Raw genomic sequence first — 13,088 nt, forward strand, 5'->3', positions numbered from 1 at the left:
AGTCAATACTGGGACATCATTCATCACAACGGTCGAGGTGTTTCTGGGCACCCCAGCTACATCCACCTGGGCTCACCTCCCGAACGTCCCTCACACTTTAGTTGCTTTGGGCAACCTTGAAGCCCAGTGGGCTAGCCTTGAACCCTTGGCAATGCCCCTTCTAGGGGGGCCCCAGACCAGCATGCAGTGGGGTGGAACAATCTAATGAAGGATTGAGAGATATGCAGATATCTGCAAAGAAAATAGAATGGACACAAGAGAGGGGAAAGAGGACATAGCTGGTAACACGATGGTCAGGGTCAATCTATTAGTGCCTTGTTGATCTCTCGCCTGCTCCTCCTGCTTTGTCCACCCATCCTTGCCTCCCTTAGGGGCCTTCTACAATGGTCCTCCTTCTCAAAAGGTGTAACAACTCGAGTTTTCATGCAACCAAAAATACAAGCTTTTTAAATTTTTTCTTACAATGTGTGAAGCATGTAGTCGCCAGGTCAAACCTTAGTCAAATCTAGGAGAACTTACCGATAAATGGTTGCATTCATCTAGAATTGATTGTAGGTGTGTGCCTTGTTTTTGAGTTAGTTTTGGTCTTGAGTTTGGTTTGGAGTTGAAGTGCACAAATCCGTAGCAAGAGTTCCTCCCAACCTCTCTTGAATTATAACTCAAATCTCTTTCGAATCTCTCCCAAACTCCTTTTGAAATTCCCTTCTCAAATCCCCTTTTGAATTCCCTCTTGAATTTCTTTTGGTTCCATCTAAAAATACCTTAGTCATAATTGGGAAATCCTCTTCTTCCCTCTTGGGCCAAGCTCCTTCCCTCTCCCAACCCACGGCCCACTCCCCCTCTCTCTTTCCTTCTCACCTGCTGGCCTGTCTGGCCTCTCCCACTCGTGCTTGTAGCCTAGTCACCCTGCTCGCCTCACTAGCTCCTCTCCTAGCTAGCCACCATGCAACCCAACTTGCCTCCTCCCATGTGCGGCTAGGCCCCACCGGCCCCCATAAGCCTGTGACCCACTAGCCCTTGTAGGCCCAGTCGCCAGCCGCACCCTAACCCTAAGCGCGAGCCGTGCCTCATGTCCACTCTTATTGCCACCACTGCACTTCACGCACCCGTGCCGCACCCTGCCCCGATGTCCGTACGCGCACCCAAATTGGCTACCGCTTGTCTCAGCCATTACATCAGACGACACAGATGCCTAGGATGGACGGAGCCCTTCAAAGGCCTAGCTCATGCCGCTATTTAAGCCATGGCCGCCGACCTCCTCTCCCTTCCTAGTCGTCGCCACTAGCTTCTCCCTTCCTCTTCCTTGCGAAGCCAAGCCCCTAGCTCCCTGTGGCAGCCAGCGCCGCCCTACCTCACCACGCTATCGCTCCCTACTGGTTCACAGCTGACCACGCAAGGCACTAGCCGGCCATAGGGGACCCCGACCACCTCTGCTCCGAGGCCTCCACGGCCATGCCAACTCCATCGTCGCCCCGTTCTATGCCACTACACCAGCTTGTCCTCGACCAGCACCTCAATGCACCCCTGCTCTAGCCATGCAATGTTGAGCCCATGACCCTAAGCTAGAGCCTTGAACCCCACCGTCCTCATCGAGGTTGCTGACGCCATCAAGCATGCCATGCCATGACGTGCTTCCACCCTGCAATGGTCATGCCCTGCACATCCACAGCACCACCTTGGCCACTTCGCAGCCTGCTCCCCATCACACCGAGCCCTCCATCAACATTGCGAGCAAGCCCTGCACTGCGAACCTGACCGCGATGTTGCCTCCAATGACGGCTACGTCCGCATCGCCATGCTGGAGGTCCCTCATGATGCCAAGCTAAGCACCTCAATGCTATGCCCCTACACCTCATCGAGGGAACAACAGCACCACCTTGCCTAAGGCCATGCCTTCCCCACCAACGAGCCACTACTAGAGCACCGTGTCCAACCCCAGCGCGCGTTCTAGATGCTGCATGGAGCCAGGCCATGGGCTCGCCTTAGCCAAGTCCTGCCAGTCATGGAGGACCACGACCATGTCTAGTTCCACCCTAATGTGCCCTAGATTCTACCCACGGCCAAGCCTCCACCACCGTGAGCCAAGCCCAAAGCGCCTCTACATCAGCCTTGCCTTGTCGACGCTCCCGCCATCTGTGATGCTCGCTGCTCCACTGAGCCATGCCGACGTCCTCGCTCTAGCCACCATCAGCATCGACTAGCGCCCATGCCATGACCCTATCCATGTCAAATCTCTGCTTCACCAAGCCGGTCACCACCGTTCTCTACCTCGGCCTCGCTGGAACATCCGAGACCATGACGCTGAGCCTCTAGCCATGTGATCCCATCCTCGTGCCCGTCCTTCACCACGCTGAGTCAGCTCGTTGAGCACCACTACGATGCTATATGCCATCCTAGACTAGGAGCCCCCCATCCTCATCGTGCCATGCTGCTCTAAGCCAGGCGACTCCGCCTCCTCGCGTTGCTCTATCGTTGGGCCTTGGCTCTACTACAACCACGTTGGGCATGATGTAGTCAACCATGACTGTCATGCCCTGCATCGCTATGGCACCGATGACCATGTGACCTCACTGTGGCTCCACCAGCAGCCCCACGTCACTAATGCTAATGAGCTACGTTCCTACCTTCCTCGGTCTGAGCTCCACCGCCTCCACGAGCCTACACCGCACCAGCCATGCCTCACCTCTAGACCTAGGACCATGACATCACCATGTCACCCACCACATAGCACCACCTCACTGCTCCACGACCATGCCAAAGCCACCGGTTGCTTCTATTGCCGTCAGTGGTGCTCTGGCAAGCTTCTACAGCAGAAGCCAACACCCGAGCCTCAGACTGCTTCATAGCAAGGTTAATCCCCCTCCCAAACCAAGCTCCTCCCTTTGGTTTTGCCCATGGCCCTAACCATTACCTACCACGAGCCCAAAGTCATGGCTTTGTAGAGCTGACCGTCACACCGAAACTACAGAACCCAATGCAAGGAGCTGCATGACCTAGATGTTGTGGCCACCGATGTACTGGACCTGCAAAGGCACTGTCACACCTCACCAGAGGACAGCAGCCACCTCCAGAAGACCATGCCTTGCTTTTTCCTTGGCATAGCTACCCTGTTCTACACCATCAGAGCTACGATGTCACCCGGACGCTCGCTGCCACATCCAACCAGTAGCAGGTCGCAACTAACCATGAGTGGCTACAGCAAGCCATAGCTGGCCAAAGCTTACTGTAGCTGGCCGCAGCTCCCTTAGGATGCTCTGCAGCATGCCTCGCCTTCCCTGCCATCATCAAGGTCGAGCTTTTCAACCTTTGCCAGTGCCGTTATCGACATCAACAACACCCTCCTTTTTAATTACCACTCATCTTTGTTCATATACATGATCTATCAATATATATGCCTACGCCATGCCATCGTGCCGGTCTATCTCTTATGCTATGGTGTCTATCCCTTATCCTATGGATATGTGCTACTCCATGTCATGTCATTGAGTTTCTGGTCCCTTGTGTGTTTGTGTTATTTTTCTTTAGACCAAGCCTTTGAGCCGGTCAAGCGATCGTACTTCGTTCGATAGTTTTGGTCATGGGTTCATCCTGTCGTGGCCGTAATGCCGAGTGTAACTCGTTCCCTCACTTCTTTGGTTGGCTTTGTCATACTATGATCGCTAGCCCCCATCCACGTCCCTAGGACATGGCCATTATGGACTTGATGCCGATATCGACGCGGTTCTTACCCGCACATATCAAGCCCTCTGTGACCAACTCTAGTGGGATATGAATTGGGCATGACAATTGTGGAACTATGAAGACGACTCATGTGGGTGAAGCTCATGGTCACAAGTTGCCTCGCCATGACCATCGGGTTTTACCTCTTTTGCTCACTTGTTTATCCTAACCACCTTGTATGCCTGTACCACATTGACCCTAGCATTCCTTTAGATCTAGTGGTGACAACTGCATCACTATGGACCTTAGGGATAGCCTTGTGCTGATTTAGTTGCATGGTCATGGTGCCCAATGAGTGGGTTTGGATTGTGGGATCATGTCTCCTTTCCTCTAACCTTTGTCCATTCCATGATGAGTTGGTCGAAAGAGTGCGGATTCCATTCTTCTCTACCCTCTATTTTCAATCCCCATCGATGCAGTAAGATGTGGATTCAGCCCTTCACTTGTTTGGTGTTTATTGCACTCTTGATTCCATTCCTTCGATTCCCATCGTTTGCTATGGCGAGTGGATCAAAGGAAGCTAAATCCCATGTCCCCCTCTTTTGGCTCTATTGTGCTTAAGCCCTTGTATGCTTGTACCTATTTAGACCATAGCATTTCTTTGGTTCTTGCGGTGACAACCACACCGCTAAGATCCATAGGGATGTCTTAGTTCCATTCAGTGCACATAGGTCATGGTACCCTACAAGTGGACTGAGCACTTGTGTTTCCTTTTGTGTTGCCCCTTCTAATACCTCGCCTTTCTCCATGGCATGTGAATTGGAAGAGGTTGATCACTATCCCTCTCTTTCTCCTCCTATTCCACCCTCCCTTTGGTTCTCGCCGATACCAAGGTGTATGGATTGAGAGAGATCGAAACTGCTCCTTTTCCCCCTTAGCCGCTCTTTTCAATTCCCATCAATCTCCATGATCCCCGGATCAAAAGACAACGAGCCATGGCGTTCGCCTAAGATGAGCTAGGGTCTATGCCATTTTTATTGAAGTCATACTGGTCGACATGATCAACCCGGGAAGAACTGGCTAGGCTAAGACTTAAGCTTGTGCTTAGCAAACAACCACTTCTATTTCTTTTGGCCTAGGGAGTAGATTTCTGTCAAGAGGGCTATGTCTTCTTCCCTTGGTGTTCTTTTGGTGTTTCTCGATCTTCACATGCTTTGTTGCTTCTTTTTCATAGTCTTTCTTGGTTAGTCGTTGATTGTCCTTTTGCTTTGTTTGTCGTACGAATGAGGTAGTTGCATCGGGAAATGACGTTGATCGAACCAGAATCCATTGGAGGGAGGAGATGCAGACGAGAATAGGACTTTGAGAAAAATGACTACAAGTACACTAAGGATCTCGGAGTTGATCAATCAACAGGTGCCACGTCCCACCTAACCTCATAGAATCCTATTAGACATGCAATAATGTAGCTCCTAGTGCTTTACTTTCATGCAAATGAACCGTGATAGGTTGCATGGTAGAATTGCTTGAAGCCAATACCTTGATGCAACCTTTACCCCTACACACTCATTGTTAGGCTAGATGCTCGCTTACTACTTGTTGCTTACTTCTACTATGCATTATATTTGTGATGTGATGCTTGGCAGAGGATTGTTTGTGAGTGGCTAAGGCACATGGTGCCGCTAAAACTAGTGATGACTAGGGGATATCTTGGCTTGTGTCTTGGGTGACTAGTGAGGGTTGAGTCGACTGGACAGGATTCTACGATGAGTCTTTGGATGAGTCTTGCCAGGGGGATGCGACCTAGGCATTCCGTACGAGAGGTACCTATGGCGGGTACATGTGTGAGGAGTATATTTTGAGGAGGCGACTCTTTAGGATGGAGGTGCCATTGAGGCACAAGGTGTAGGTTATCCCCTTTGAGAAGATGTCATGTCTGGTCCCCCTAAGGGCTGGTATGTCAAGAGAACCAGATCATAGGACCCTACGTGCACACCACTCATTCCTGAATAGGTGGGGGACGGATGCTGACCAGCTAGGATGGTGCCACTACTACTAGGTAGTTAGCAAATAGTGTAGGGAGGTATGTGCATGGGACCCACACCCTCCTAAGATAGTGTAGTGATCTATGGGAGCCCGATACTATGTCTCATAGTCTCAGCGTGCTGGTGGACTCTGAGGTGGCCTAGAGCTGAGTGGTATGATGGCATCGCACTGGTTGGAAGGTAGCCCGGTATTAGCCTAAGTAGGGCACCGCTGATGATGGTGATCTTGTGGTTCTAGGTGTACAAGCTCTATAGAGTTGATTGATCTATACATATAGCTGAGTCCTCAGATATGAACATTCCTATGACCAACGCTTCCCTTGATTAGTAAGAGGAGTCCTTTCTTCTTCTTCCCGCTAGGTTTGGTGTTGGTTCCTGGCTTTAGCCGTTAAGACAAGGCACGAGAGGGAGTCATCCTTGCTGCCTAGAGAATGAGAGTGTGGTGAGATGTGTGTGATGGGTGAACATGTGTGGATGAGATGGTTAAAACTTGATGAGTTGTTATAAAAATATTGATGAACTTGCATAGGAAAACTATAGCCATAAATAGGCCTTTTGCTCTACCCTTGCATTCCACGTACCACAAAGCAAATGCAAGGCATAGGGTGGGAGCCAGTGGCCAGTACAAATCATACTGAAAGATTTTTGGTAGGTTTTGGATGCAATCTACGATGATAGTGGAGATTAGGAGGATTAGATGGTCTCATTCCAAGGCTCAAGTTTGGTTGAGGTGTTGAAGTCTACGCCCACTGACCTTCTACACTGACTCTGATGATTGCCCATGAAGGAGGAGCCTACACCTACCGGCACACCACATCAACTCTAATGTTGTTATGTGTGCATTTCTACTAGTATATGTTGTACTTAGGTGTGATATCACATGTTGTATTACCTTGTAAACTTATAATTCTATAATGTATGAACTATGATATCAACTGAATAATGATAATGTGATAGTTTGGTCTTCTTGGACTCTCACATTATGATGTAATTTGTGGATTTCCCTTCAAGGAAATCATGGATCATTTCAAAAGGTCAGCAAGTGGTTTGCTCGGTCGATCCTTCGGTGTGGCTGAGCCATCGTTGGGATGGCTCGGGTCAAGGAAGATAGTGAATAGAGTAGATAGAGGTAAGCGAAGCAAGAGGGTAGGGGGTCGGGACTTATCTTGGTTTTTGTTGTTGTAGAGGTAGGCCGGCGAGGGAGGTCGGCAGGCAGGCCTTGGCTCGGGAGGCGTCACTTCTAGGCGGATGGCTCGGCGATGGCCTTCCCTCATGGGGAAAGGTTGGAACTCACCTCTATTGGGTTAGCCCCTTCTAGGGGGCCGAGCACCTTGATGGAGGGGCCAGCTGAGCCACCGCTATCACCAGAGGTCTTGATTGCCTTGCTGATGCTCGATCGGTCAAGCACCACCGCCATCTTGGTCGCTTCCTCCACTGGTGCCCTTCCTGCATCGCGGCCAGGGCTGTTGGGAGCATAGGGGGTGATGAGCATGGTTGCTGGGTGATGTAGTCTTAGTCCTAGTAGTAGGCCTACTCGAAGCTGCCCTCGACAGCGATGACCCCCTTTGGACTGGGCATCTTGAGCTTGAGGTAGGTGTAATTGGACACAGCCATGAACTTGGCGAAGCACGATCAATCGAGGAGGGTCTGGTAGACATCGAGGAAGTCAACAACCTCAAAGGTGAGCAGCTCCTTACGAAAGTTGTCCGGCTGGCCGAAGGTGACATAGAGCCGAATGCGCCTGAGGGGCATGGCTTCCTTCCCTGGCACAATCCCATAGAATGATGCCCTACTAGGGCACAGGCTGCTCCGAGGGATGCCCATCTTGTCGAGGGTATTGGTGTAGAGTATGTGGAGGCCCCTACCCCATCCATCAGTACCTTGGTGAGGTGTGTGGTGGCCACGATCGAGCTAACCATGAGCGGGTAGCACCCCGGATGGGGGACGTGATCGGGATGGTCTTCTTGGTCGAGGGTGATGGCCATCTGGGACCACCAGAGAAGCATTAGGGCGGCGAGGGTGTGGATGGCATTCACCTCCTCCTAGGTGATGATGCGCTACCAGTGGGATTCATACTCTTGGGAGCCCTCGAATATCATGAGGCAGCGCTTGGCCTTGGGGAACTCATTGTCTTCCTCCAGGGCACTGTCTACTAGGTCGCTAGCCTTCAGGGCAGGCATCTGGGCCTTGCCCTATTGGCCGAGTGTGCTATGGATGTAGCCCTTCATGCTAGCATAGTCCTTGAGCATATGCTTCGCCTGCCCCTCATGGAATGGGTAGGGAGACTCAAGCACCTTCTCAAAGTGTTTCGGTCGTGCAGCGCTATCGGCCACGGTGACCATCACCTCCCCATATCATTTTTGGTCCTTGTTCCGCCTATCGTGGCATTGCTGGGACAAGGTGGGATTGTCGACGCCATCACCACCACTGAGGTGGCCGGTGGCATTAGCTTTCCTGCTAACGTGGGCTTGGACGGCCTCCTCACCAGTGGCATACTAGGTGGTGATGTCCAGGAGCTCCTACATCATACACAAAGTTTCATGGTTGAGTGCCTCATAGGTCATGCCACAGATGGAGGCGTTGATCACATCATCGTCAATGATGTTTGGGAGCTCATTGAGCATCTTGGAGAAGCGCTGAATGTACTAATAGAAGGTCTCATTGGCCCTCTGCTTGTAGTTGCAAAGATCCTAGGAGTTCCCTAGGTAGGTGTAGGTACCCTAGAAGTGGCCAATAAATACCACATTGAGATTGCTCTAGCAGCAGATGCTGCCAGGCTCGAGCTGCTCAAGCCAAGCTCTGGTTGAGCTTGACAGAAGCAAAGGAAGGTACTAGATAGCGAAGTCATCGTCTAACCCCTAGCCTTCATGGCGAGGCGGTAGTCCTCTAGCCAATGGTCTGGATTGGTCTTGCCATCATACTTGGAGACATGCATCGGTGGCCGAAAATGCCTAGGGTAGGGGGCTGCTCGGATCGCTACCCTAAACACCAAGGGGTCGAAGTGATCCGGGATGGGGCCCCCGCCCCATCGCTTAGGGGTATAGGACTACACCTAAGCATAGCACCTAGCCTTGATGGTGTCACAAACATCATGGTCATTGCTGATCCGATGCCACATGGGGGGATGCCAAATAGAAAGGTCATGCCTTTGCTCCTGCCGAGGCTTGGCGCCCTGGGTCCATGGTCGATCAGAGCTATTGCTAGAGGTGTCGCCACTGCTCGCTGCCACCATGGGGTGTGAGCACCAGAGCTCCCCACATTGGCAGTGGCCATCACCTGGGATGACCGAGAGAGCATAGTGCAGCACCAAGAGGCTAAACTTTTAGCCTATTGCTCGAGGGCAACGCGAAGGAGCCGCTTCACCTCATTTAGCCACTCAGTGGTCTTTGGGTCTAGTGTGTCAGAGATGTCTTCTAGGTGCCAAGTGGTGGCCGCCATGTTGTACGCCGCATGGGGAAGTAGAGGCCACTAGGAGCCCCTATGTGGGTGTCATGATCACCGAGAGGGTACGTGGTTTGCTATTGTGCAAAGTGCTACCTTCAGCGCTCAAGCTCTGCCTTGGCAGCCTCCAAGTCCACCTACCTAGCATGCAAGTGGTTCGCCTTCTCCTAAAGGTAGGTCGCATGGTTACAGGGACTCTAGTCTAGCAGCATGAGCCCAGGTGCCTCCTCAGCAAGATCATCACCGTCGACATGGTAGCACATGTGTGGTGGGGCATCGTAGTCGATGTCATCGGAGTTGTACTTTGGCCCATTCCCAGAGAGGACCTTGAGGAAGGCACAGAGCCAGGGGACATCCATCCTTGCTATGTTGGAGAGGGTGATGCTCCACAATGCCTTGCAACTGATGAGGTGCTCCTGCTCTAGCTGGAAGGATGCCGCCGCATTTTGTATCCCATAAGGGAGGTCCTGGAGGTGGTACCAGAAGTGATCAGGCGGCAGGAGTATGTCACTAGTGGTGGACGTTGGCCAGGATGTAGAACATCTAGCGGTGGTCCAACATGGTCGGGTTCATGCCTAGACCATGCTGGATCTAACGGGTTAGAACCTCGAGATCTGCTCTTAAGAGTCCTAGTAGAGGAGGCGATGCCAAGGGGCTCATTCCTACCAGTGCAGCCCCATGGAGTTAACGAAGCTTATCATAGCAGTTGGAGATGTAGACCAGGCTGGGGTGGCGCTGCTTGCTCTAGTGATGAGGTGGGTGGCTCCGACCACTATAGGGCTAGAATCACACTTGACGCTACCCCCTACCTACCGTGTAAGCTGTCGTGAGGTCAAAACCACGGCAAGCATGTTGTTTGAGTTGGTGTCAGAGTATGGGGTATCCGGTGGCTTGGGTGGACTCAGGAACACAAGAATCACACAGAGAAGACACAACGGTTTATCCTGGTTTTGGTCAATTCGGTTCCTACATCTAGCAGCTAATGATCCTTATACTCAAGAGCACCCAAAAACTGGGGGGTTACAACAGAGTGTAAAGGAAGAAGATTTGGTGGGGGGGTTAGCTCAATGCTAATCCTATGGTTGCCTCACCACCCGTGGAGTCTCCCCCTCATCGGAGAGTGTTGATGGTAGTTACCATCCATCATAAACCATCAATAAAACATGCATAAGGACATAAATATGATCACCAACATAGACTTAGGGGTTTAAACTAACAATTTCCACGAGTTTTGGTGAATCTATATTTTCTGCAGGAGTTATTCAGAAAACCATCAAGGAGGACCAAAATGTCAAATAAAATTGGGCTTATCCACAACAAAAACTACTCTAGAAGGTTCCAGAGGACACCAGAAGCTATGCCACAAAAGTAGACCTACAAAGGATGATAGGTGGGGCTAGATGGCCTCACCTGTAGGCTGGCCAACCCCCTAGTCCCATCTGTCAGCCCTCTGTTGTTATGTCAGTTCTCCACCACCTTAAGGATTGCATCTACGCCATTTAATCAAGTCGGTTTGATCCGAGGGCTCAGGATTGATGCTCTGACCTATATAACCAGCCCCTACCCCCTCCAAAGCATGCTGCCATAAGTCAAGATTAGACCAGAAATTATGGTTTTCCAGAGAGAAGAGAATAGAGCTCTAATTCTTCAAGTTTCTAGTATAGGCTAGCTAGCAAGGTTCAAGTAGAGGGTGGGTTATTGCTCAAAATTCTGGATCTGCCATCTAGAGACTGGTATAGCCATTGTATCTCTTTATTTATGACTTTGTGCTACTTTAATAATATGTTGCTATTTATTATGTTCCAAGTTTGCTCTAGTTATATACTTGATATAGTTGTGATTGATAATGAGTTTAAGCATATGTTCGCAAAGCACTTAGCCCAAGACGCGCGTGGGTTAAGTGGTCAACATTATGTAAGCAGGATGCTTAGATATTGTTTACCTGTGGATTCATTCTACACTCTGGGTCATGTGCTAGATCATGGATACGACACTCCTGTTGAGTCCTTTGTAGCCCACTCCCCATTTGTAGACCAAGTAGAACATGGTTGAGAAGGGAGACAAGCTCTGTTCTTGATCTTCCTTAGAAATGTTCCTTCTACATAGATCCAAAGTTAATTATGCTATAGATGAGTGTGTATATACTTGGGTGTACAAAAGACTTAGTAAATAAGGAATGACTTAGGAATCTTTTGCTCTTACCGAATCTCCTGCCTAGCCATACTACATTTTATGAGTCTCTATTTCTATCTCTGGAATTATTATCAATGCTTCATACTTATCAATTATTTATCATTTGAATTACCCCTACCATAGCATGAGAGTGGTTTTATCATAAGTATATATATTTGTCAATATCTCTTTGCCAACGATCCCATAGATCCTCCCTATGGATAAAATATAAATAACAATACTCGGTATACTCCCGGGTGAAATGCTACAATGGTACATTATTTGTGCGCTTGCAGATACTTTACTTTGATATATATATATATATAATCTTCTCTAAGTTTACAAGTGTCATTAATAATTATCAACCACACATTTCTAGCAACATGCTAGGGATGACAACTTAGTAAAGAGTGATGCTAAGAAATGTCAACAAACATTTCTAGCACCATTGCTGGAGAGGGGCACAAGGCTATAGAGAATTGATCAAATAAATACTTATTGATAAAACTGTAACAACTCTACTTTAGTAGGCTTACCCTTGTTTGTTGTTGTTCATATTCTATACAAGGTATTGCAGAATTGGTTGTGATTCACCAACAACTTCCAATCAGAATCAACCTAATCAAGAGGAAGCTCAACACTAGTCTCTGAGCAATGGCTGACAAAACTCTACGTGAGTTCTCTGCTTCGAGCACCAAGAACATTCTCACTAGACCAACACTCAAAACCAACAACCTTGAGTTCAACCTCAAGCCAAGCCTCATCAATATGGTGCAAGCTACCCCATTCAGTGGAAAGGCACATGAAGATGGTAGTGCTCATCTTTAGAATTTTCTGGAAATTAGTAGCACGGTTGTTATCAAGGACATTGCTCAAGACATCATACTACTTCGCTTGTTCCCATTCCCACTATTGGGAAGAGTGAAGCAATGGTTCTACACCAACAAAGACAACATCAATACATGGGCAAAGTGTTCAAAGGCCTTCCTAGAAAAGTTCTTTCCAGTGGGCAAGACCAATGCCTTAAGAGGAAAGATTTACAACTTCCAACAACAGAAGGGAGTGACCATTCCAGAAGCATGGGAACATTTTCAAGAATATATTTTAGATTGTACTCACCATGGAATGGAAGATTGGTTGCTCATACAAAGTTTCTACCATGCATTAACTCAGAAAGCTCATGAACAACTCGATGCCACTGCTGGAGTATCATTTATGTCACTCACCCTTGGAAAAGCAGAAACTCTTATGGAGAAGATAGCCTCTAATCAAGGCTAGTCATCATACAACATCCAATCATGCAATAAGAGTGAAGAAGTACCAGAAGAGGTGTGTACATTGTCAACCAAAATGACGTACTATTGAATTGGCTCGAACAGCGAGCCAATTACAAGAGAGATCGTCAATGCTCAAAACACATGTGGAGAATATTTGGGGGTTGAATTCCCTAACTATCAAGAGGATGTAAACATCATTGGCAACAATTTAGGTTCACAACAATAGACACGAGGATGGAATCAACAACAATGGTCAACTTACCAAGGTAAGTACCCAAGTAACAATTATAATTCTTTTAATTCCAAGCAACCATCCTTAAGAGACTTAATCTTAGAACAAGCTAGGATTAATGACAATATTTCTAAAAATCTTGCTTTTAAGGATAAGGTCCTAGAAAACATAAATACTAAAATGGATAGCTTTTCTTCTACCATAAAAGACCAACTTAACTATAATAAAAATATAGAATCTCAATTAGCCCAGTTGGTTGTT

At 48.8% G+C, this 13,088-nt stretch overlaps 1 non-coding gene across 1 annotated transcript; it reads right to left on the bottom strand.

The window, feature by feature from the left end:
* Nucleotides 1-12,337: 12,337 nt before the first annotated feature.
* LOC136530061 (small nucleolar RNA R71) lies at nt 12,338-12,444 on the bottom strand. Its single transcript, XR_010777568.1, has one exon. It is a non-coding gene; the product is annotated as a small nucleolar RNA R71 (small nucleolar RNA).
* Between the last annotated feature and the right edge of the window lie 644 nt (nt 12,445-13,088).

The sequence above is a fragment of the Miscanthus floridulus genome, chromosome 19 (assembly GCF_019320115.1).
Source record: "Miscanthus floridulus cultivar M001 chromosome 19, ASM1932011v1, whole genome shotgun sequence".
NCBI classification, from domain to species: domain Eukaryota; kingdom Viridiplantae; phylum Streptophyta; class Magnoliopsida; order Poales; family Poaceae; genus Miscanthus; species Miscanthus floridulus.